The sequence below is a fragment of the Aythya fuligula genome, chromosome 2 (assembly GCF_009819795.1).
Source record: "Aythya fuligula isolate bAytFul2 chromosome 2, bAytFul2.pri, whole genome shotgun sequence".
Taxonomy (NCBI): Eukaryota; Metazoa; Chordata; class Aves; order Anseriformes; family Anatidae; genus Aythya; species Aythya fuligula.
This window is the reverse complement of record NC_045560.1, coordinates 130,495,472-130,523,013: the sequence shown is the minus strand read 5'-3', so window position 1 is coordinate 130,523,013 and position 27,542 is coordinate 130,495,472.

Here is a 27,542-nt window from a genome sequence, read left to right as displayed (position 1 = left end):
TAGCTTCCTGGATCCTCCTTATGACTCTTCTTATAGATGGGCATCACGAGTGGGAGTCCCCAGGGGTCGGTGTTGGGGCCCATCTTCTTTAATATCTTTATTGATGACTTGGACAATGTATTTGAGTGCACCCTCAGTATGTTTGCAGATGACACCAAGCTGGGGGGAAGTGTTGATCTGTCAAACGGTAGAAAGGCCCTGCAGAGGGACCTGGACAGGTTGGATTGAGGGGCAGATGCCAATGGGATGAGGTTCAACATGGATAAGTGCTGGAACCTGCACTTTGGTCACAACAACCCCATGCAGAGCTACAGGGGTAGAGTGGCTGGAAAGCTGTGCAGAGGAAAAGGATCTGGGGGTGCTGATTAATGCTCACCTGAACATGAGCCGACAGTGTGCCCAGGTGGCCAAGAAGGCCAACGGCATCCTGGCTTGTATCAGGAACAGTGTAGCCAGCAGGATCAGGGAGGTGATTGTCCCCCTGTACTCTGCTCTGGTGAGGCCGTACTGTGTTCAGTTTTGGGCTCTTCACTACAAGAAAGACATCAGGGCCCTGGAGCAGGTCCAGAGAAAGGCCAAGAAACTGGTGAAGGGCCTGGAACACAAGTTTTAATGAGGAGTGGCTGAGGGATCTGGGGTTGTTTAGTCTGGAGAAGAGGAGGCTCAGGGGAGACCTTATTGCTCTCTACAACTACCTGAAAGGAAGTGGTGGGGAGCTGGGAGTTGGCCTCTTCTCACAGATAACTAGTGATAGGACTAAAGGGAATGGCCTCAAGTTGCGGCAGGGGAGGTTTAGGTTAGAAATTTGGAGATATTTCTTCTCAGAAAGAGTAGTCAGGCACTGGAACAGGTTGCTCAAGGGAGGGTGTGGAGTCATCATCCCTGGGAGCATTTAAGGAAAGGTTGGGCATGGTGCTTAGGGACATGGTTTAGTGAGTGATATTGGTGGTAGGTTGGGCCAGGTGATACTGAAGGTCTTTTCCAACCTTTATGATTCTATGCCTTCCAGCTCTTCTATCAGCTTTGTTGCCCTCCTCTGGACACTTTCAAGTATTTTAATATCCTTTTTATATTGTGAAGACAAGAACTGTGCACAGTATTTAAGGTGAGGCCACACTAGCATTAAATATAGCTGAGAATCATCTCTTTTTACCACACAGATATTTTGTGTTTAATGCACCCCAAAATATGGTTTGCTATCTTGGCTGCCAGGGCACACTGCTGATTCATGTTTAGCTTACTGTCAGCAGCCAGATTTATCCCAGTTGGGAAAATAACTGTTATTCAGATTTCATAATCTCGCTGATGATACTTAGTTCTTTTGTTCTGTTTAAATGATATCTGCATTTTTGTTGATCATTACTGCTAAGAGCTTAAAAAGATGTTCAACTTTGTAATGACAAAATCTACACAAATCATAAAAGTTTCAAACTGCATTAGAACAGACTCCTATTCTCTCTCTAATTTTAGTTACTTCAATATAAAATAAATGTTCAAGAAAACACCAGACACATCATACCAGAGAACTCAGAAGTAAATATGGAGTTCAGGGACAGATTTCTCCCAGGTGGAAGTAAAGCAATGCTAGGGTTTTAGCTTTTGGTGGTTGTGTTCTTCAAAAGCTTCATTTTCAGAAATGCTAGTTCTTTACGAGTCACAACAATCCCTGCTGCAAGCTCTATTTAGAGTCAAAGAAGAATCTTGACTTACAACACACAGAAATCACATTCAATAAGTCTGCATTCTGAATGTGTTAAATATACTATATGATGAAAATTGGTGGGAACCTATGCAGAGCAATACATGTTTTCAGGGTGAGAATTTAAAAAATATCCTGGTTTAGGTTCAAGATTAGTAGCAAGTACAACAGGAAACAAAATGACCAGCAGGTACTGTAAAGAAATTCTTACAACTTAGAATGAAGTTTTAATGAGGTAAAGTTTAATTGGAAAACATACGTTTTCTATCTAACCTTTAAAATATAATTAAATATCTCAAAACTAGCACAGATTCAGTATGCTTTGTTAAAGCAACATGTCTGATTTAAAATGAATAGTTCTTGAGCTCAGTTCTGCTTTCACTTATTTGAAGTAACTCTTCTGCAGCCAGTTCTCTCACTACCAAAAAAATTCTTACTTTTTCTGAAAGCTCCCAGTTATATCACCCAACTTGCCTTTACAAAAAAGAGCTGAGCCACTCCAAGCTGGAAGTTTAAACCCATGTACTTGCATCTGAAAGTCAACTGGAGCTGGAATAGTTCTTGCAGTGCCTCTTGGTTCCTAAAAGGAGAGATAAAAGAATATTATTTTTCCTACCAAAGCTTCACTGCTTTTTACTGCTGTAACATGAAGAAAACTAAAACATTTGCAGTAATTAGGAAGCAAACTTCAATATTACTTCAATATTTACTCATCTGGATTTTACAAAGTTGTGCTGAAAATGAAAGCTTCTGTGAATTGGGGGATATGAGATTCCAAAAAATCCTATTTAACTATACAATAACATAATATAGAACAAAGTTTCCATACAAATTATGTCCTAAATAAATAAATAAAAACTTTTCATTCCAAAAATAGTGAAATTGAGTGTTACAACAACTAGAAGTTACAACAGCACATGAATATTTTAGTTTGTTCGAACTCTTCAAAATCAAAGACCTTGTGAGGATTTTAGTGTGTTCTTTTTAATTTGTTGAAGCTTTGTTTTCCCACAAAGAAGGTTCCATCAGAGTATCTATCACCCAGCTTTAGCATCATCTTGGAGCTAAATGGCAATTTTGCTATGAACAAATAAAGCACATCAGAATTTTTACTTGCCTTTAGCATTAACCTTGAAAATACTTTAGTGCAGCTTTTACAGTCACATTTCAATTTCCAACTCTCTCATTTTCAAATCACTAAAGAAGTAACTTACACTAACCATTTACACCAAGGCAGAACAATATCTGAATTGCTGTGATGACTGTGAAGTTAGGGAAAGGTTTGAGCCAAAGCCACACTGGAAACCTCAGTAGATTTTAGCTGCTCCTAATCTACTAGATTTGGAAAGAGACTAACTGTGCAGAAAAAATTACCATTCACTTGCGGTCTAGACAATTATCAAACAGAACCTACATCTTGTATTTCTCTTCTCTATTCCTCTAAACATGAATGACAGAGTTACACTTTGATCCCAAAGCCATGGAGAAGAAATCGAATGAGTCCAAGCAACATTTCACCGGTGGGTACAGAAAAACTTTATTATCTACAGAAAAGTAAATTAAACTTGCCAGTACTATTTAATGAAACTGAAACCGTATGTCATGGATCAGCCAATGACTATACTATTAAATTCCCTTCCTCTCCCAAACAGGACAGCCTTACCCAGACTGCTTGCTTAGCAATGACATTCAACAAGGGTAAATGCCAGCTCCTGCACTTGGGACCCAGCACAGTGGGAAATAGGCTTGGGGAAAGGTGGATGGAAAGTTGCCTGACAGAAAAGGACCTAGGGATGCTGGTCAACAGCCAGCTGAACATGAGCCAGCAATTTGCCCAGGTGGCCAAGAAGGCCAATAGTATCCTGGCATGCATCAGAAATAGTGTGACCAGCAGGACAAGAGAAGTGATTGTTCCTCTCAGTACCTCAAATACTGTGTACAGTTTTGGACCCCTCGCTACAAGAAGGATATGCATGCTCTTCTTGAACACGTGCAGTGAAGAGCCATGAATCTGATGAAGGGACTGGAAAACAAGACCTAAGAGGAGTGACTGGGGGAAGTGGGGTAGTTCAGTCTGGAGAAGAGGAAGCTGAGGGGACACCTCCTCACTCACTACAACCACCTGAAAAGAAGTCACAGAGAGGAGGTGCTGGACACAAGGAAATGAGCTCAAGTTGCACCAGGGGAGTTTTAGATTGGATTTTAGAAAGAATTTCTTCACAGAGGGTAATCAAGCATTGGAATAGGCTGCTCAGGAAGTCCCCATCCCTGGAGGTATTTAAGAGATGTGTGGACATGGCACTAATGGACATGGTTTAGTGATAGGACTCGGACCAGGTTGACGGTTAGACTTGATGATCTTGAAGGTCTTTTCCAACCTAAACGATTCTAGGATTCTATGACTGGTCACTCCCTTTTGCTAACTCCTGAGCAAGGCCTGAGCAAAGTCTGAGAGATGGCTGAGATGGCAAAACAACTCTAATGACCACTGTGAGAGGTCTCCACTGTGGCCCATCAGGTTCCAGTCCCCAGCAAGGTTTGGAATAATTAGGCCCCTAAAGGCCCACAGCCAACTCATGGTGTAGGATAAATTTGTCATAAATTGTGCATGGTAGGAAGTTCAAATGAATTCTTCCTGTTTTGTTTTGTTTTCCCACATTCGTTGTAAATTATATAGATATACCACCATCCTTTAACAAATTCAATAAATACCTTTTTCACATTAAAAAGAATTTGTTATGCTTAGCAGTTCACTCATCTCACTAAGCTTCTCACCAATGAAAAAGTGCAGAGAAATTAAATATATATATATTTCCAGCACAAGGAATCTTGGAAGTATGTCAGCCTTTTCTCTGTCATCTCATTTCTGTTCATGATTTTAACCATACACTTAATAAGACTGAGATTCACCTCAAAAATTCTCCTCACAGCTGTCAAGTATTCCTTGCTCCTTTCCTTGAAGCTCATTTGAATTCTTTGAGTAGCACTGTTTCTGTAGTAAAGCTCCCTCGTGGCATGCTGACTCTCTGATTGACAGGTAACATACACAGGCAAAGCAGAATGCCAAAGAACACGACATGATAAAACCAAACATAGCTTAATACAGTTATGATAATGCCAAGCTGCTTAAAATTCTCTGTACCTTTGACAGACTAGCCATATACTCTTTGTATCTCAAAGCTGTACATCGGCCTAGAAAAAGCTAGCTTCTCTAGTCCTTGGAGAAAATAAATACCATTCACATTTTAGAACAGGTTTGCAAGGTGAGTAAATTGATTTTTGCTGATGAGAGCACCATGTTAATTGTGATCTTTCAGACTTAAAAGCATGCATCTTGTATTTGATTGCGTATCTAATGTGTGATGTGAAGGCTACCTGACTTATGTGGCACTCTTATTAAAACTCGTTGAACAGTAAAGACCTGACTTTTAAATATTTTCACAGTTGAAATCTGCAAGATACGTTTTTTTGAAACTAATTTATGTAGTCATATTTTCTAACAATACTAAAAATAATTGAATTATTTCTGTGATTATTCTTCAAAACTTGACTGCAGAAGTAACAACCAGACTATTTCCGATTTTCCTGTAATTCAATTCAAGCAAGGGGAAGGCAAGTGCAGGTGACTTCAATAGTGAGCACAAAACCTTGAGAATGAATAGTTCAGCAAACAATTTCTGAACAGCTCACAGAATAAAAATCATTCACTCAAGCAGTTCATTTGTTTCCAAAGCCAAGGATGCTGGGTAAATTCAGGAGTCATTTATAGCCACAACTTTGCATGCTGCTATATAAAAGGTTTTCCTACCTAGAGATGCCAGTGTGCAGCACAAGGGGCATAAGTCTCCAGCATGTTTGTTACTCCTTCCACTGCTCTGTGGACATATTTGAGCTGACATTAAAGCCAGTGTAGTGCTAAATAAAACAAGGCCACAGCCCTACTTAGTACCCTTACAGTCATGAGGTACACTTGATATAGGGGCAGAAGTGCTTTCTCATTCCGAGGTGTCTAAAATAATGCCTGTGTTACAGCCCATCAAAGATGTGCTTTGTAGCATGAAATGTGCCATGTCTGGCGGTGTGCCATGGTGACATGTGAGCATCTTGGGAAGGTGAAGAGAGTGCTGGTGTCATCCATGTTGCGAGCCAAACACAGCATATTGCTCTTGCCATGATGTCTCCTGTCCTCCAAGCCACACCCAAGAAACATCTCAGCAGGCACTAGTCAGCACAGCATTGTGGACGGCATGCATGATGTGTCCAGAGGAACAATCTGAATGGTCAGTAGACCAGTGCTGGAAATAATTCCCCACCTCTGTTTTATTTAGCAGCATAAAAATAGTCTGAGAATACAAAACCTCCTGGCCTTTGCAGAAAAAAGAGCACAAAAGCCTTTTCCTACTACCTATCCACAGCAGCCACAAGAGGGGTAAACAGCCTGTTTATCTGCATGTTGTCAAGGCTTGAGTTTTAATTACCTCTTTCTTTTAAAATACTCTATCCCCACCTTTGTTGTCACCACCGCCCTTTTATGTCATAAACTTCACGTACTCACTCATCTTCTTCCTGCATTCCTTTTAGATCCAGGGAAGCATTTTTTTGCCCAAGGCTTTTTTAATTTTTGTCCAGCTATACCAGCCAGTAATAAATTAAACTATCTCCATCCACATTCTGTCTCTGGCTTTTGTTCATAGACTATCGTGGCTAGAACAAAATGTCAAGTCCAGACAAAATTAAGCCTTTGCTCAAGAACTCTCTTGGAGTTATAATAAATACTGCATTCGGAGCAGTTCACAGTAGAAGACCAGTAACTTTGAAGCAAAACGTAAAACAAAGCTTATGGCTTGGGGCTTATTTTTCTTCCAAAATCAGGTTTTTTTCATTTGAAAAGTTGTATACTGAAGTTTTCAGTCAAGCCAAACTGAATTTCCTTATATCACTTGGCAGAATCTAAACACTTAGTTATGACACAGCTCATAGTTCCACTTTCTTTTGCTATGATATCTCATGGGAATTTGAAATCTCCAGTATCTTCTTGCATGCAAGCTGCCTGGCAAAATGTCTTCCATGCAGGAGCACAGCACTGATTTTCACTGTCTTTTCACAGTATCTCATCCAACATGAATTCTAAGCTAGTTTCTCCTCAAGAGCTGGCTGAATAAGAGTCTGTGTGAGTGTTTAATAGAAACATTAGAAGACTATTTAGATACTGAGACAAACCAAAATGAAATAATCTACTTGGAATTTCAAAAAATGTCTTTTATTTTTGAAATATCAAAACAATTTTTTTTTTTTTTTTAGATGGAATACATCTTCCGTAAAAGCAAATCACTTTTGCATTTTTAACTTGATGGGATTTCTTTGTTTGTTTTACTAAACATGAAATTATTAAACATGATTTTTCCCCTGGAGGAAAAAAAAAATCCATGGACTAAAAATGCACAATTCTTTGTTGTTAAAATTGTATGAAAATTTGTGCACCCCCATACACAGCAGTCTGCAGTGTTTTTAGATAAGATTCATCTCCCTACCCATGAGTCTCTGGTTCATTTTTCATTCCTCCATCATACTTGCAATCAGGCTGATTACTGCTGTTTCTACCTTAGAAACATTTAGAAGATTCAATTTTTTTTCTTTACGAGGCTGAGCCAGTTACTCAGAACACAGCAGTTTCCAGAGTTATTCCTTAATTACACTCATTCAAAAAATAATGGCTTAATTTGATAAATACCTTTAATTTGAAATTTTCATGTTTCAACATCTGCACCAAGGGTAAAATGAAGAACTCCCACTGACAACCATGGAAGAAACACATTTAATGATACTCTCTAAAATGAGATTTTTTTTGTCTTTGTTCATTACTATTCCTTAATTTCTGCTTTGGGATCTGCAGATTCTCAGGTGAAAGAAAAGCAGAATAACAGAGAGTAGTGCAACGCATCAGCATGGTATGAGGTCACAGAGTATGCTTGTTTTATAAAAGTCAATTTTCAAGATGAAGCAAAATGTTGGGGACAATGACGGCACCCTTACAGATTCATTGTAGGAGTTGCAAACAGCATCTTATTCAAATGAAGATCTAGTTCAGCATGAGGAAACTGCTGCCTAAGAGAGCTAGCAAAGATTAAAGAAGATCAGCAAATACTATCTGAAACTTCAGCATTTTCAATTCAGTTGTGTTACTCTTGACTTATGCCTTTAATGGGTTATGTTCACATTTGTTTCTTCTTGCAATCTGAGTTAAATAAATTGCTATGCAAGCACAAAATAATGTTTTCAAATAGACTCATTCGTGCATTTATCTATAGCACTATAATCGTCCTGAAGATCAGATTTTTTTTCCCCCACTAAACAGTGAATGTCAGCTCCTTTGGGTGTACAAGGTGTCATCAACTTTATGCCAGCTTTGCTGACTCATATAAACATCTACACTTGTAAGCATTAATTTTCTTAGAGCTACAGTACATTATGTACTAGAAGGGGATCAGAAGTAAGCAAAATCATCTGGAAAATATAGTCTAAATTTATATTGCTTCTGCTGAGAGGATTAATTTAACCAACTGGAGTTAGAATATATATTAAGCCATTAATGTTTATAAATCTAGAGACACAGTAAAACTCATTTTACATCAGCTATCATTACCAAGCTCATTTTGTTTGAATGTGTTCTTCCGTTGTTACCTGAGTGTTGGGAGTACCTTGAAGTTATAAAGTAGCTTTATGTTCAAGGACAAATGAATCTGTGAGTTTGGACCTTTTGAAGATTCAAGAAAATCCAATGTTTTGTTTGATAGTTAAACATCAGACACACACCGACTAAAACAAAACCACAGATTCATTTTCTAAGGATGTGTTCAATTACCTTCTTTGATGGGGAGATGTACAGACAGGAATATATGAACTCGAGCTACTATTTCAGTCTCAGCGGCTCAACTGCCATTCCATCACATCCTTACGAGAAAGGTGATCAGCTCCCTCATTCATCGAATGCCTCCCAACGGTATCACAGACAACTCCCCTTTCACTGCAGTGTAATACCAGGGGCAGTGTGGGTCACGTTGCCAGCCTCCTTCTTCTTCCCCAGGAATGCAGGCAGTAAATAAATACAGGCGGAGACAGCATAATCACACCAGTGAGAGGTTCAGGAAAAAGGGGATTCGGTTTTGGGGAGAGCTTTATAAAATATTGTATAAAATAAATTCAAAGAGACTAAATAATTATTCTATTTGTGTTTGGAAATGGACATGGACAAAATTTAATAAAAACAGCTTTAACTCTCTGTGGGAGAGGGGACAGGCTGAATTCCATTTAAGTTGATAGATGGCTGGGTTTAGCATGTATGTGTAAATTTATTGATGTGATTTTATGATGCTTTCACTACTTCTGAAATTGAATTTTGATACCTCTTGAAACTAGAGCTTTTGAATTTTGAATACTGTCTCCTGTTGTACCAAAACTAAACATTAGACCTAGTTAGTTAAGTACTGAAGACAATATGAGTTGCTCAGTTCAGCCTGTCAGATGCAGAATAAGTCCTAACATTATTTACCCTTTTAATTCCATTGACTTAATTCATTTTTATCATTTAAAATTATGTCAGAAAAATGTAAATGCAATTAGGTGATTCGGGGAAATGTTAATAGAATATTGAGCCATCTCTTTTTAAGGTCATCAGATCAAAATTGGCATGGGTTAGCCTCACAGATTAATCTGACAGTCTCCATCTTTTACAAGTGGACTTCCTTCTGGGAACATCAGTGGTGAATACAAATATTTCGAAAGTATGAATACTCCCTCATCTGAATTCCAGCTTTCCTGGTATTATTTCAATATGTCTTCATTTGATAACTGACTCTAATATTTTTTATATTTTTTCAGAGATTTATGATCATAATAGAACAAAAATATTTAGATTCTCACTGCCATAAGCATTTAAGTTGACTTTATGAAATACTTGTTCTCTGCACACTCCTAATGATAAGCTGATTGGAAAAGCAACAGTGCAAGTACGTGTTTTTTAAAAGAACTATTTTAATAGAAAGTAAGATCTATCTATTAAATATCTGTTATTCTGGTTCACTGCAACTTTATATGTTCTGAAGATGGGTTCTTAAGGCTATACAAGCTCAGTATAGTGTCGTAAATTATAAGAAATATATTGTAAATTTAAAAACTTTAAGCAATATGTTAAAGATTTCAGTGGACTGACAGCAAGCTTCACTGCATGTGTACAGCAAACAAATAATTGTAGACACTGCAGAAACATGTTTTTAATTTTATTATTTGAACCAAGTAGTTTTAACCATTTTTGAGCCTATCTGGTGTTGCATCAATTTACACCACTATTTGTAACTCTATACAATGAGGAAGACAGAAGAACATTAGAATCCCAACACTGACTTTGAGAAAACATCAAGGCAGCCTTGAAAACTTTCCATTATGAATTTGGCAAACCAGTATGCTGAGATTCCGTGAATAACAGGAGTGTCATTCCCTACCAACAGGAGTGTTATTCCCCTACCAAAAACTGGAAACAGAGGTGTTATGTCCAGTCTGTTACTGATCACATACTGGCTGCTGCAGTTCCCAATAAAGCAGAGACTAAATGAAATCTAATAAGCCACTGAGTCCCACAGAAAACAGAACCTAAACTGAATTGCCTTCCAGTCTCAGTTTCACATCTAAGCAAGGGTGAGTGCTGTCTTGAGACCCAATACTACATTACTATCTGATGACCCGAGTAGTCCATTTAGGAGTCATAGGAGAGCCACTCAGTGTGAATTCCTGTAACCACATCAAATGTTTCCTTTCTATGACAAGATGCACACAGGAACCCAAGTGTCACGAACTCAGCTTTGTAGTATACCCAGCTAAGTCACCTTGGCACATCAGTCCCATGCAGAGCATCCAAGCAGCCTGTTCAATGCAGGGGCCTGAAAGACAGGGAAAGAAAGGTTGATGCCCAATGATTAATCAACCCTAACCCAGAAATGTGACAGATCAGCTCACAGTAAAGGAGCCCAGGTGCTGAAAGATCCAAGTCTCCACAGACCAGTTAGCATTTTATCTGCATTATGCATCTTGTGCAGTCTCTCAAAGTGCTAGGCTATGGGGTGGGGGAAAGAAGCACCACTTCCTCCTCCTTTCAGCACAGAAAACATGCTGCAGACTGTGAACTTGTCAGGTCTTAGTGACAAGACAGGAAAGGTGATGCATAGTTAGTGAACTCCAATATGAAGTAGCCGTGGTAGAAACATGAAATTCTCAACACTTTAAGGTTTCAGCTGCTGGGAAACAGTGCTGGCAGAAATGCAGCCAAAGTCTCTAGATGTTCTGAGCATTACAAAATGGCTGAACACAGCTTTTGAAGGTCTAGCTTCAATACTACAGTGACCAGATTAAAACTTAACCACTAAATCCTTACCTGTAACCTTGCTTACATGTGCCAGTGGTGGGCCAAACAGAACCTTTACAGACTGATATATTGCAATTCCTACAAAATGGTAATGCTGGCTACCTTGATGAACATGCTTGAAAATAATCTTCCATGCTCTAAAATGAATGCAGTACAGATTCACATCTTTTTTTCTTCAAACAGTCATTTCATTGAGGATGATTATCCAATCTACAACAAAGTCTGCAAATCAGGGACCGTATCAGAGAGCAGTACAAGGGACTAAATTGATCTAAGCTAACCCTAGGGATAAACTGAGTTTTCTCCGATTTACATCAGTAGCCTCAAAGGAGAATTAGATTTCCTGAATATCTGTGTTAACCTCATATGCACATTAACCATAAGAAGTAGAACACTGTAATATGTAATTTTGAAGGAAAAGAGAACATTTCTCCAGGCAGTTTGCTGATAGACTGTGAAATTTGTTTCTGCAGGGATTACAGTGTCTTATATTGGACTTTGAAAGGAAGTGATCGTTTTCATAAAAATAAATAAATAAATAAATAAATTTCTGATGGGACAATTGAGGATAACGTAACTTCATGCTTTTGGGCAGGAGCTGATGTCATAGGATTAAAAATGGAATTTTGCCTTTATGGTAACTTTCACACTTTTGGCAAGCTGCATTATGTCTGTCCTCTCCCTTCCACTGAAGCATTAGACAAAGCAACTGTTGGAAAGAGAATAATGGACCTGTAGAACCTAAAACCCAATCTGGTGGAGCAGATTGTGTTTTTGCATTCAGAGCTATTTAACAAACCAAACTGTGAACCCAGTTTGCAAAACTGGTACCTTAATAACCTTCAAACAGGATTTTATATTGGCCAGATGGGTGGCAGCAGGGCCTAGTCAAGACTGGGGTCTCATTCTGCTAGGTAATAAGTAAACATGAGAAATAAAGGGTGGGAGAGAAAGCAAACATGATATCACAGTTAGAGTGTGCTATCAAACACAGTGCAGAAGCATCTGAACAAGCGTAGAGGAATTATTTCCATAACTAGAATGAGAGCAGCCACCTCTGCAACCTAATAAGAAATTGCTGCTTCCAGAGTGGCACGGTGCCTACAGACCTCTACACTCTAAAGGCCCCACTCCCCTGTAATCTCAGTCCATTATATAAAAATGCTAAGGGACACAAAGGGATAGCAAGGATCATATATTTGCTTAGTTGTCTCCTGAGGACCTACCACAGATAATTTTAGCACTGGTTTCATATCCCTTGCTTCCTTCTTCATCAGGCATTTAATGCTCTTCTTCCAAGGCCTTTCCAGAGCAGGCAGCCAGGTGTTCTGGTAGCCCTGGCCAGCAACTTATGGGTCCATTTGTAACACCTGCTTTTTCTTTGTCCTTGTGGGTGGAGATACTGCTCCAGTTCCTGCCTTGTTGATTGCTACGGCCAACAAGTTTCAACAACAAATATTGAGTAGAATATTAGAAGGATTTGCCACTGCAATCAAAAATTGGCATAATAAAATATGAATAGCATTTTGAACCAGAGCAATAGAAAGAAACTTTAGCAGTAAAAATTAACAATGTATCAGTTTACTGCCTTATGGTCCATTGCTTATTGAGTTAGTTCAGTTTCCTCTTCAATGGCATCGTAAAGGCTTTCAGTAGGAAAATAATTTGAAAGACATATTTGTTTATGATCTTGCACTACCAAGAGAGAGATCAAAGCCATTGTTTTGAAACTGTCTTTCAGAAAAAAAGTGCAGCGTAGAAAACAAGCTGCCTTCACTCGGCAGGGTGTGCCAAGCGTATAGGAGCACTGCAAAGAAACTCTTCAGAATATGCAATTTTTCAAGGTGAAAGAAAATCCTTGTCAAATTGTAGCAGTGAATGAAAATGAGAAAGTATGATTAATAGCACCACTGAAAGTAACAAAATAAACCATGAAAGCTAAACAATCTAAAATTGTACAGCAAGCCTATGAATATGAAAGATCTATTTAATTAATGTACATTTTAGTGGCATACTAGGTTTCTAAATTCTGAAGGACATACAGACACATTCCATATTGACTGTGCACAGTTTCCAGCCCAGGATTACTTAGTCATCCACCAACTCCCTTTACATCCTACCGGTTACAAACAGCACACTCCACAGTGATTTAAGAGTTGTCAATCCACGTTGCTCAAAGTTTTGGGGGTTGCTGTGTTTTGGCTCCAGTTTGTGAGAGTGAGCAATGCTGATTTCAGGCTCCTAGAGAAAGTACGCTTTAGTTCAGATAAGAAATCCTAAATATAAATTTGCTTTGCTTTGTTCAGCTCAAGCTAGCTGTTTCTTCTAGCATTTTCTTTTAGAAATAACACACAGCACACATAGAAAATCCAAATAAAAAAGCCCTAAAATAATGATTTTATTCCCTGATCCAAATAATTGATAAAAACCCATAAGAATGGGACTTTTGTGATGAAACTTTGAACAAGTACATTTAATATTTTTCATATTAAATATTCATTTCATATTGATGAGCCCCCTTGAACTACAACTTATTAAATTTAACTTATGAGATAAAGAAAACTCATCATTACCTCTGCATTACATTGATATGCTAGTCTGGAAAAAGACACATAAAGGATGCTCAAAGTGATATATCTGGGTAAACTACTCCAAGAATATTCTGGAGAGCTACAAAACTGCTAGACCAATGCGACTTTGTACTGCGTTGCAATGCAAACAGTATTTCTGAACTTCTGGTTAAAACATTAGGTATCTGTAACTAGATTCCTGCAAATACACATTCCTCTACCTCAGTTTCATTTCCCACCATATTTTTAATCTGAAATTTATTTGAACTTATAAAAAATAAAAATGGATCCAAAGCATTGTTTTTATAAATGATCTCTGTCCATGCAAGAAACTTTCTAGTTCCAAAGAATGAAGAAGTAGGTCCAGGTAACCAGTTAGCAACCCAACTGCATCAGTCAGCCTTCCTCTGGACAAAAAAAAAGATTTTACAAGTCCCTGCAGTATACATATATCCTGAGGACAGTATTCAACATGTTCAAAAATTCTCACAAGACAGTTATAGTTAAATCCTCAAGGAAAGCCGAATAACAAATCAGTGATGATACACAATTGTGTTTTATCATCGGGTAGCTTTTATTTTAAACTTATTTTTTATCCACCTGGGTAATATGGCAGCAATATCCCCAGGTCACCAAATCAGTAACATGAGTAAATCTCTCACATTTCCCAGCAGAAATTCTTGCCAGTTGCTCAGCCGCTTCTGTGGAGAGAATGCTTGAAAAAACATTGGCTGTACTGCATGATGGATCTTCTAACTCAGGGAAGACCAGACATCCCACAGACATCCTTCATTTAAATTTCACACTTTTTCATTTCCTGATACTGGCAATAGCACAGAATTTCTCTTCCTACTAACTTATAAGTCACTAGTTTCTGTCATCATGCTGTCATGTCCAACCCCATTTTCCTTTACCTAATAACCACAGTCAGTATTTTCTCGCTCCACCTCCCATTCTTTTTCATCTTTATTTTCTGTTGTTTCTCCACTAATTCCCTGGAATATACTGCTTTCTTTCAGCATCCACTCTTCTTACCTCTGAAATGTCTGACATTATTAGAATTCATAAATGTCTATTTTGTAATTCATGATAAAATAGAACAAGAAAAAAAAAAAAAAGATTTTAAAATAGCAGTCTGACAATCTTATTATAATAGAATAGAAAATCTGTTCACAGCACACTTTGTTTCCACATAATCAAGTCTAATTTCTATGATATTGTTGGTTTTACCACTGGGGCTGATTGCATCTGTGCCATCTATGCGGTGGTTGTATAAGACAATCAAGTTACGTTCCCCACTGGGTCAGCAGATTGGGTAATTGGAAGACTCAGAATATATTTGACCGGAACAATGAAGTCAGCATCTTAGCAACACAACTGGACATTTTTTAATACTTTGAAGAATTATTATGATTAAACGTCTTTTATCAGTTAGGTCTTACCTTGATGTAAATTAGCAAAGACTTCTATGACTTAGAGCACTTTTAGTTTAAATGAACAGATCTCGTCCCAGCTAGAGGCTTGCCTGACTGCCAGAACTAAGGAAGCAATCATAACTGGCATGATTTCATTGTGGTTTTGTTGTTGCTTTCATCTTTTTGCAATAATCACTTGGAAGAAAATGGTCCTTAAAGCTATATAACTTTTGCTTGTGCTACATCTCAAAAATATTGTTGAAAGACATGTGTATTTTTCAGTCTACTAACCAGCCTCAAATCCCTTTGTGCAACCTCTCATCTTGCACATGCCTCTCATGTACCATATTGTGTGTTTATCTCTAAATATATAAAATTACATAATTTTACAGATAGTTATCACATCTGTAACATACCTTGCAAAAGCTGATAGCAAACTGCTGATAGGGAGGTCAATTATCCCAGGCATTTTCATATACCCTATATTCCTGTAAAGGTCAGTTTCCTATTAGTTTGAAAATATTAAGGTTGCTAGAGGGTACAGTATAGAAACTGAATGCTCACCAGACACAGAGTATTGTATTCTGACACTGAAGATGCTTATCTTTTTTTCTCTTAGAACAAGCTTCATCAGTAATTTTAACACTCCAAAGTTGAAGATTAATAGTTCATGTTTGTCCATATCAAATATATCTGATAAGATTACAGAGGATAATTGGGATATACAAGATTATTTTAGAAAAACAAAAGAAATTACATCAAGCCTGGCAGGCTTAAAAATTAAGCATACCTGCTTAATTTGCTTTTGTTAGCGATCATGTTTCCTCCTACTCTCCCTACTAGCACCACTCTTTGGGAACTAGCAAGGCAAAGAAATGTGAATCTTACATCAGTCCCTCTGAAAAAAAAAAATATATATATATATATATATATATATATATATATAAGGCAGCCAAAATTACAAATCTTTACATCACTTTTAAGTAAATCAGAATATTATTTAGATAATTGACTCCTGATATGTAAAGTGAAAATCAGGCTTTTAAGTTTTGTGAAGGAGTCCTTCATGACAGGTTAGGCATATAAGCTGTATCTTTCATGGGGTTTTCCATAGGTTGGCTGCAGGACACCTTAGTATGACTTCTGCTGAATTTAATAGGAGTTTGACTGTGAAACTCCCATGAGAGTGAGTTTAGCTAGCTGCCTATGAATGCTATAAATAATCCTACCTTTAGGTTCTGAAAGTAAAAAGGCTATTAATAGTGCTCCTAAACCTGTGGTTAATGCCTCGTAATAAATATTTAGATGGCTTCAGGCTGTTCCCTGGCAGAACAGCGTACATCACTAATGCCACATGCTGGCTGAGAAAAGTACTACCAAGGCTGAAAGAAAGCTGTGTCAAACCATCCTGCAGCACATGAACTCACTATTCCTGCACCCAAACCTGCAAAAAGGGGTTCATACAGTGTCTGCCAGACAGAAGCCTATGTCTGCTCATCTTCAAATCCAGCACCACAAGGTGGCTTGATCCCACTCCCCCACTTCTGAGTAACACTTCAAACATTGTAGGCCACCATTCCAAGTGTTGGTTGTCTCAGCAGTGCTTCCTGGTCAGGTTGCATAGCTGGCCCTCTACTGGGACAGGAGAATGGATGTCAGTGGCCCTTTCCCCTGTGCCCAGCACATTCCCCTGAAGTCCTGTGGGAGCTGCAGTACAGGCAGAAACAGCTCCCTCATGACTCTTGCCAGGCTGCACCTGACCTCCAAGGAGATGTGTCACAGGTGTTGCACAATAAGTGTGTTCAGATACAAACACAACTGAAACAAAACAGAGGTGTCAAAAAAGTAGCTGTACTTATTACAAAAGCAGGCAAACTCTTCCCTGAGTGTTTGGAGTTCTGTTTTCCCCTGGAAAGAAAATTGCAATGTTTTGTTTTAAACTACTGCAAAATGTCTGTGTAGATTTCACTGCGGTAACACCACATCTGTATTCAACTAGGTCTTCCTGTATCTTAAACTACCCCCCGTTAGTTCCACTATATAACACTTTTATTTTTGTATATTGACCCTTTTCCCAATTAATAGCCCATTTGTGGAAGGCGTACACAGTTGTATCTGCGTGATATGGCTCATTAGAGAGGTACTGGAAGTAGTACATAGTATTTCCTTTTGTCTAAAATGCATTAATTCAGTAAACATACACTATGGCATTGATTGCCAAGGTCATTTCCTAACATCTAGAATAAAAGAAAGAAACCAGTCTACTTTATTTTAAAAAAAGCTTTTTTTTTTTTTTTTTTTTTTTTAGGCTTCATAACAAACACTGGACTACCTTTTCTATAAAGTGAATCTTCATTTAAGTACCAAGCACATGTGTCTGTGTTTGACAGAAACAACCAAATGTAATTTTCATTAGTATGGGATGCCTGTATCAACCAAACGTATTGATATATCAGATGCTAGTAAAAGGAAATCAGCATTTAAAGTTGTTAAACTCAGAAAAATACATCTGAAATCCATAAAAAACTAAATTCGTCATCAGACAATAGGCAAATATCTAGATAATGGAAGAAAACATCCCATTGCATTCAGAATAATTGATGACATCCAAATGGAGGATTGAAATTTGTGTCACTTTTAACACATGGAGCATTATTGTGCTAACAGCCCATTTGATCACATCAGCATCATTTGTACTACTACATAAATGTACCTTAAATATAAAAGTTGTTCTGTAGAATTTGTATTTGATGACTATGTGCTTTCTTTTTCATAGGTCTTTTCTCGTTGATAGGTTGACCCAAGAGGTCTGGTTGAAAAAGGTTGCATTAACAATGTGATATTATTTCTTAATAAATTGGCAGCACATATTACTCAGGGAAGATACAAGGCTTTAGCATGTAACAGTAGGAATGCTCATACAGGGCACAATGATGCATGGCATCTGGTTAAAGGTGGATTTACCGTTTGGAGAAAAGAGAATTCTCCCTCACCACCTACAATGCATGGAGCATGGCAGTTCCAGGTGCCAAGAAAATGGGACTTTCAGACTCCTGAGTGATCCTAGGCAGAAACATCTGCACTGCAGTGTTATAGGAAATACAAGGATCTGTGCACGCTGCAGCCCCAACAATGCCTTGATGGGCTCAGACTAAATTAGTCATACTGAAAGGAGAAATGTGTTGCCTCTGGGTATCAGATGGGGCACTTGGGTCATTTGGACCTCTCTGTGCCACTTTCTTTTGCTGTTTGAAAGCCTGCAGGGAATATACTCTCAGTATCCACATAGACAAGGGAAGGGCAGAGGAACCAGCAACACTTAGGAAGGAAGGGGCTGAAGATCACTAGCAAAGTTAGTAACAGAGGCCTAAGCCATGAAGAGAGAGTCAGGATAGTTTTCCACTAATGTATACCATCTATACTGCTAAACTACCTACAATCCGTATCTATTGCATAACCTGGTCTTTTCAGATGAAAATTTCAAAGCTGAAGGGATACATTGTAGCATATAAAATAAAAATTAAAAAAAAAAAAAAATTAAAAAAACCACCACTTTCCCTCATGGCCAGGTATGTTTCCGTTGCTTTAGGTGAGATTTTAATGTAATGATGCATATGTAGCTAATAGATAGAGTGGGGTCACCACTCTTGCTGGAAACATCAGCTTTAAATCATGCATACCAAGACACTTAAGTACTTCTGAAAAAGCTGCTCAATAATTCCTTCATCAGAATGAATCGAACAATAATAGCTACCTCCCTGATTCAGAGAGATGTAACAAGACCTAACTTCACAGGCTGCATCAAAGCAGTTTTCAGAGGATTAGTCTGTGCTATTCTTTAGATGCAATGCTGATGTCCCTCTGGACAGATTATTTATCACAATATATTACAGCTGATTCATGGGTACTGAATACAAATAGCTCTGCTGATGTTAAGGATGTTGCAAAGCTAATAATGATAGCTATGAATCCTCGTTTACCATCACTGCTCTGCAAGCATGTAATTCATTTCAGGAAGGTGAGAAAGCTATTAAAAAGTAGCATAATGTGACTCATTCTGTCAGCCAGTATAAATAACATGGGAGAATCAGAGAGTTTGTCAGTGTTTCTCATGATTTGGGATGTCTCTGAATGGTAATTCTCTTTCCTTCTAGGCTCGATGGGTGTCTTGCTACCTGTTCCTTAGTTACCTGTAAGAGAAACTACCTGTTTTCCATCAGTGATAGAAAGTTTTCATTCTTTTAGCTAGCATTTTAATATCGCTTTGCAGAGTTGCAGAGGGACCAATCTTGAATGCTGTTTCTTCACTGAAAAAAAAAAAAAAAAAAAAAAAAAAAAAAAAAGCTGACTCATCTGCTCAGGATTTCTGCTCAGGATTTAGTCACAGGAACTGTAAAGAGGACTAAATCTCTCAGATAATACTCAGAATGAATGATTTAAACAACTCCAGGAGTAGGTGCAAGTTTTTACATACTGTCTGCTCTGAAACTGCACTATATTTAGATTACAATTGAAAGGCAGAGTAACTGTCATTTTAAAGTGGGCAGAAGTGGATTAAGGCAAAGGCACTATAGATCTGATGGTGTTGTTTACAAAACCTGTAGGTTATGCTAAATCACCCCAAACACTCTAAACTTCCCTTCCTTCCCATGCCATACACGGTGGCCCATGCTCTACTCCTCACTGGGAAGCATCCCTCAAAATACTTGCTTCTCCTGGCTCAGCCTGCACTTGTGGGCAAAGCAGAAACTCCATGACCAGAACAGCTCTGAACACAGTAACATTAAATCACACTCTATTTCGATAAAAGAAGACATTTCTCCCCTGCATGAAGGCAAAAACAAAATACTGAGTATGAGAGTCCAGGGTAGGAAATACCTGTTTGAGTATGCCTGAACTGATAATTTACATCTGAACCCTGAACACCAGTAGCGTTCAAAGGCGTAACAAGGATGTAAGAAGCAGGCATCCCTGTAGGAGCCTCTTTTGCCTTAAGAGTGATCAAAGCCTGATGCTGTCACACTCCTGTGCAGTATTCCAAATTCTGAGTATGTAACTCCTACTATGTTGCTCAAAATCTTGCAAGTGGTCCACAGAAATATTAAAATATAGAACACACAGTCTTCCATAATATCCAGCACTCCTCAGCCAGAAATTGGCCCCAGGCTCTCCTCCCCCATCCAGAGATCCCAGAAAGATAGATTTCTCTTCCTATCTTAAATGGGCTTTGTCAGTTCTTAGAAAATGGAAATAATAGTCAGGAGGAGCAGAAATGATGGCAGACGATAACATTACCTAATAAAATATACAAAATTAAATTTAAATTAATTTTAGTATATTCATCTTCAGTAAGAAATGATTATTTCCAGTGGTTAAAATATTCTTCCACATTTCTGACACAATAGTTATTAAATCTTTTCAGAAATTGTCAGTAGACTTTTAAAGCCATAATATAAGACACCTTTACCTTAGGAAGTATATTCAGACTGAAATAGAACCTGTAAATGGATTTTTCTTATCATCCATGAAGAAGTGTAAACTTAATCTAGTTGCTGGTTCTTTATCTCAATTCCTTTTTAATTGACATTCTGCTTAAACTAATGAAAAACCACCCTTTCTAAAGTCACTGCCATTAGTGCCTTATTCTGGCCTTGTCAAGAATGACTGACAGAGAGGTGAAGCTTAAACACTGATAGTTGGAAATCTTTCTGTTAATCCAAAGTCAGTAAAATCTTCAGACTCTTCAGACTGAACATATAGCTATTATTCCTCATATCTAACTTCAAGAGGATTTGAAATGGTAGATAACGCAGTTCAATAAGTCTTTGGTATGCTCTTAAAACTCCACTTAAAAAGCTTCACTGAGTTATTAAATATTGTGATTTATTCCAGAAAATGCCTTCAAAGAAAACTTGGGGGAAAAAATAATAATAAACAAGAAACATAATCTTTCCTACCTTCCTGTAATTCAAGCTGCCAGTTCACGAATACAGCTGTTAGCCAGAGTCTGGATTCAGGCAATAAAACCACAACTCAGAGGAAGAGAAGAGCAGCCAAGCAAGTCCAGCCTACAACAAGTTTCTCTCAATTCCCTTGACTGGTAGCAAAAGTATGTTTGCTGGGCACCAAGAAATGCAAGTTGGTGACAAAGGGCATTATATCTGTAAGAAGCGTATTATGTAAGTAGCAGTTTACACTACCACATTAATACTTTACTAGACCGCTGGGTTAGAAGAAATATTTCCAGGTTCAGTGGAAAAGTGATCCCCTTGAATGACAGCCTTTGTAGTTCTTGGCCCAAATCTTTGTAGTTCTTGGCCCAAAATTTTCGGTCAAAAAGTACAAAATATATATAATTTAGAAAGGTTTTAATCTGGGGAGAAAAAAAATGCATTTCATGTTGTAATGTAGCCATTCTTTAACCAACTCTATTAATCATCTAATTAAATAGGTTCAACATCATAAATAAATTTAATACTAGCTGAGCAGATTGCCATTTTTATCATCTTGAAAGTCCTATGAATGTTTACATGCATTTATGTTTTCTATATGAATACTTTGCTTATCAAGCCATTTTGGTTTTGTTTTTTTCCTGTAATCATTTGAGCTACAGCTATCAATGTACTTCTTGGAAACTAGGAATGTAATTCATTCTTGTCAGAAACAGATGGCTGAGAAAATGAAAGCAACAACAGCAGTGAAAGACAAGGCCACCTGGGTCCATCAAGCTGATGAGAAAAGGTTGTGAAGCTAATGCCAGTGGTATCTGGAGCCAACACAAACAGGCTTTCAAAACAAGAAGAGCTAGGAATCAGTCAATAATATACGGGGGAAAAAAATCCCTGTGAAACTGGAGGGGAACTAGTCCTGGGAATTTCAGGCATAGTCAGCATCATAAAAAATCCCAACTTTGAACTGAGTTAAAAGAAGGAAAAAATGGACAGTCGAGTAAAAAGCCTTTTTTTTTTTTTTCTATGACCCCATTTGTGAGTGATGCTCCTAACAAGTAGGGTTAATTTGACCTAATATTTTCATGGAAGATACAATTAAGCAGCATTAAAACTCTTGATAAACTGCTTATCCTACCTCCCCTGACAATGCAGGATGGTTTCTCCATTCCAGAGGTTCTTTAAGTATTTAATGAACCATCATAGACCATTCTCTGAAAATAGTTTCAGAGCCACAAGAAGTTCAAATTCTTCCTCCTTTTGCTACTTCAAGCTCCTGAACTGAGTGCCACCACTTCTACCAGACCAGGTCCCTGTTCATAGTTTACGCCAGGAAAAAAAATACACTCGGAATTCGTAATGCATCAAAATAAAAGGAAGACTTCTATTCTTCCTATGTGAGGTCATACAGCTGTCTCTCTGCATGGCATGGGCCCTTGGAAGTGGGAATGACATATGTCTGGTCAAGGAGAATCATTCAGTTACAAAGTGCTTTTCTAGGCTTCATTTCAATCAGAAATTGCTGTGCAGCACCACACAGTTTCACACATCACTTTGTAAACTTTCTCCCTTTTTAAGAACTTCAAGTTCACCATATATTATCATATATGAGATCAGATTCACGTGCTTTCTCATTGGCCTTTCTGAGGAAGAATGTAGATGTAGATTTATACACAGATGTATAAATACCATAAATTGTTACACTAAATTAAGCCACCACATTAGCCAAAATAACTAAAAACAATGAATTAAGTAAAGGCGTTTGTCTGGAAAAAAAAAATCCTCTGCAATTTGCTGTTTTCTCTTTTCATTCACCTATAAAATCACACAAATTCACAAGGAAATTGGTTGATCACAACTTGTTACTGATGTTATTTCTGCTTACAGATATAACATGTGGTGTGATGCTGAGAGGCATATATTCATAGCAACCTACAGAGACTTGAGTCCCTGAGCTGCACTTAGCAAAATTCACAAGGAAGCCCATATTTCACATGAAAATGATAGCTCAGTGAGACTTAAAGGTACAGTACATATGACAGATGTGGAGTTAGTCATAAGCCACAATATTTATTATAGTGAAACAAAAGCCTTGCTCAAACAGAACGGCTAGTCATGGGTTGCAGTAGCAGTTATCTGCAACTGCAGCCACTTTGAGCTTTTGGGTTTTATTTAAAAAGCGTAATTGGAAGTTTTTATTACTCCCAATTAAGCTTTTTAATTAAAAAGAAAGTTGAAAGAGGCTGGAGGCAAGTATTGCTGAAACTCATATCTGCACAGACTCCGAGGGAAAAAAAAAAAAAAAAAAAAAGGACTGTTGTAGAACTGCAACTGTCAGCCAGCTGCAGCTTTCAGTAACGCTTACTGCTGATCCCATTTACCTTGCCAGTGGCACACTGAAAATGCAGATACACACATCTAATTAGCAAAACAGGCTTTCAGCTTTAAATAATACTATAAGGATATGAATCCTGCTTCATTCGTGCAAGGGACCTCATGTGAGTAAAAAATTCTGCCTATTCCCTCATCTCTGCTTTATTTACACCATAAACAATTTGAGCCTGATAGATGTTTTCCAAAACCAGGGTAGATTCACCATACAATGAAGGACCTTCCAGCAGACATGGAGCTACCTGCATGTTCCTCTCCAGACCTCTGGAGACAATGTACAGACAGATAGATAATGTGTAGTTAAATGCATCTATGGACAGGTAGATAACGTGCAGAAAACAGGGACTCTTCTGACCCTTCCTTATAAAAGGAAGAATCTATACTTTTGAGCCTTATAGAATCTTTTAAATACTTATAGAATCAGTACTTTTGGCCTGAAATTGATTTAGTCTTTTCCTTCAAAGTCAGCTACTCAGGATAGGCTTTAACACTTTATTGGAATTAAGGAAAAAGCACCGGTTTAATGAAATAGTGAGAACTATTATTGAAATCTGCAACTTCCAGCTGACAAAACAGAGACTAGGAGACCTTCACATATCCAAACAGCAGGGACATTTTTTAGATAATGAAGATCTTAGACCACATCTAAAAAATTCTGTCCCCAACTTCAGCACTGTTGACAACTCAACCTGTGGCTTCAAAATTTCAGGAACATTTTGAATCTAAGGCCTTTTCTTAGCCTGTTTATCTCTGTAAAGAGGTGCTAGGTAATCGCTTCATGCTCCCAGTTCCACATTCTTCCCGTGGGTCAAGGATTGTCCCCCATAGTGCAGTGCAGCACTTTCTCAGAAAGGAAAAAAAAAAAAAAAAAAAAAGCTAATATTATAGCAAGGATATTGGAATAGCCCTTGGAATTTACTCTATTGTTTCTGGAGAATATCTGGTGAAAGTATTTTCAAAATCTACCCAGTGACGAAGAATTTATTTCTACTTTAATATATTCATCATCAAAGTGCAGCCTAGTTAGACAATGGGTTCTTTGTGAATCAATTTTGAAACTAATTTTAGATATGTTTCCAAGATACAAATCTCCACAGAGCTGCTTTTTACCCCACCTTTGCCTTAAGTAAAAACCATATTGTAAATTGCACTTGGAAAATAGATTTATTTTGCATAGGTCTTAGAGGACAAAGTTGTAGTAGGGAATGAAAATTAGTATCGTATACTTTTTTTTTTTTTTTACACAGTTAAAGAGTGATAAGTGAAGGGATTATCCAACCTGCAAGCTGAAACATTTTTCTCAAGAGCAAGAGGCATACCATTCCATGGTAAATGAAGGATTCAAGAAAGGTTGATTTCCTCCCTGTTAATGTAGCTAAATCTCTGTTTAGAGCTAAACCCAGAAGGTGAAGTGAGTGAGTAAACATCTTCCATCTGTCTTAAAATGACAAAACAAAGATTTAGGGATGTTCACTTGCTTAGATACAGTCCAGATAGTGTTTTGATATTTTTAATAGAGATTACAAATCACGCTGGGTAACATTTGAAACAGATAATAGAATCATCTGAGTATATTAATCTTTAAACTTTTATGTCTCCTGTATCTTTCTATCTCTTCAAAATTTAATTCTGAATATTTGCCTGTTTGTTTGCACTTCAAGGTTATTACCAAAGCTTACTACTTTAAAGGGGATATGCTTCAGAGATGTCAGTGGTCTGAGGATCAAGGATTTTATTATAATGCTTCACTTTAAAAATCTTAGAACTGATCTTAATTATGTCAGAGCACAACAATTAACCCCATAAAACACAGTTAGATATCAAAAGTTTGTACTGAATATATCTATTTTTTTTTCTCCTCTGTGATTTCATAAGCCAAAATGTCTCAGCATGGCCAACACAAATGTTTTCTTTTAGCTGGTAAACAGCAGCACCAGGAGAGGCACACGTGGTACATCCTGAGCTGTGACTTGTGAGTGATGGTGAATTTTGCAGGCTGCTCCCCTCAAGGTCACCATGGCAGCCATGAGAGGAAGTGGCCACATATGAGCATTGTTCCCCTTTGCCCTCTTACTCAAAAAATAATGTCCAAGGATGAGAAAAGGAGGGAGTTTGTGTTCATTTGCCCAAGCATTCATTAGCACAGATGATCTATACGTGAGCCCCATAGAAGAAAAGAGCTCTTCTACTGGTCTACTCCAGATATAGACATCTATGCTGTCTGATCGTGAAGCTGTGCAGATGGAGAGCAACTTTTTGCTCAACCAGATAATGACAGGACAAGGGGGAACGGTTTTAAACTAAAAGAGGGGGGAGATTTAGGTTAGAGGTTAGGAGGAAATTCTTCACTCAGAGGCACTGGAACAGGTTGCCCAAAGATGTTGTGGATGCCCCATCCCTGGAAGTGTTCAAGGCCAGTTTGGACGAGACCTTGGACAACCTGATCTAGTGGGTGACGTCCCTGATGGGGAGGTTGGAAGTAGATGATCTTTAAGGTCCTTTCCAACCCAAGCCATTCTATGATTCTATGTAATGAAAAATAATTCAGGAGAGACTATGATAATGCAAATGACGTTAAATATGTTAAATAATAGAAATTATTCCAGAATACATAAAGATAACAGTCCTCTTGTAGATTCTAATTGTTTTAAAATGAGGCCAAAACAAAACATTGTTTCTTTTCCTTTGTTCAATGCGTTATTAAGAATAAAATTTTTTTTTAAAATGCTGCTGGAAATATTATAAATACATTTACTTTGATCCATTGGTGAGCACTGGAATATTTTTTCATGTTTATGGACTTGATTTTATGTATTTGCTTATGAATATGTCTTCTTAGATACAGGCTGGTAAAAATTTTTATACAAGTCATTAAATATAGTGTAGTACGGATTACAATGAGTTTATTTGTTTCCATATAGAAAGAAATGAGACTACATTGTTTGTTTTGTGAAATGTTACTACTACTTACTGAATCTACTGTGGTCATAGTGATAATATTGGCATAAAGGTTTCGAAGCCAATTTTATTCAAGTGGGTTGTGTCATCTGGTATATACTGGCAAACGTCTTTAGCGAATGAGAAAGCAAGACAAATAAATCAGGTATAAATCTAAATCACCAATTTTATTGTCATGAGAATTGCATCATTTTCTCTGAGGAACTTGGCAGAATTTCTTCTTGAGGAAGTTAGCCCTCCTGCAGGGTGCGATACCAGCCGCAGGGGCAACACCAGCCTGGCTCCCACCCCATTCAGGAGAGGCTGGAGCAATGCTCTCCTCTGCTCCAATCAAATGAGCCTGATTCCAACCTCCATACATAACTCTGGATAACATGCAGGATGTGTCCTCGATACAGTGGGGGTTGGAGGGAGAAAGAAAAAGAACATTTATTCAAATTAGTCTACATTTTTCCTTTCTTCTTACCAGGTTGGCTATAAATGTCTGCCTTGCCTAATCTTTCAGTCAGTCAATCTCAGTCAGGGAAGTCAGGGCACTTAAGAGCTGCCGCGGTTCCGAGTAATTACCTGAACAAAAGACCGTCTGGGATTGGACTAACTATTGGCTCATCTGTATTCAGCAGCGTTTTGAGATCGTGAAAGGAGAAACCTGGAAAGTACAAGGGAGGAGATGCAAAAAAAGAAGACAAATGAAAAGGGAAAATGCATACTGTAAGTGTACAAATTAAATATATATATATATATATATATATATATATAGTTCTGTTGTTTGATCAAAACATAGATTTCTGAGAGAATATAGAAGTTGTAGGAAAAAAAAAAAAAAAAAAAAAAAAAAGGCTTCTCTGCTTCAGCATTGAATTTCTGCTAAAAATAAGAAATAACACAACAATGGACATTTGAACCAACAATTAACAAACACTCACCTGGGCTGTCTGAAGCCCAGAGTTAGCTATTGTTTCAATTCATGGTGGAAACTTAATTTTTGGTTTCTCAGATGACTCTCCTGATCAGCAAACCATTTAATAAGCTGCAAAATTTCTTTTTCTTTCCCCCAAACCACTTGGAAAAGTCCTAGTTTCACCCTGATGTGAGGTGGAAAATGCTGTAAGATAAACTCAGAAAGTTTGGTGGGACAAGAAAGTT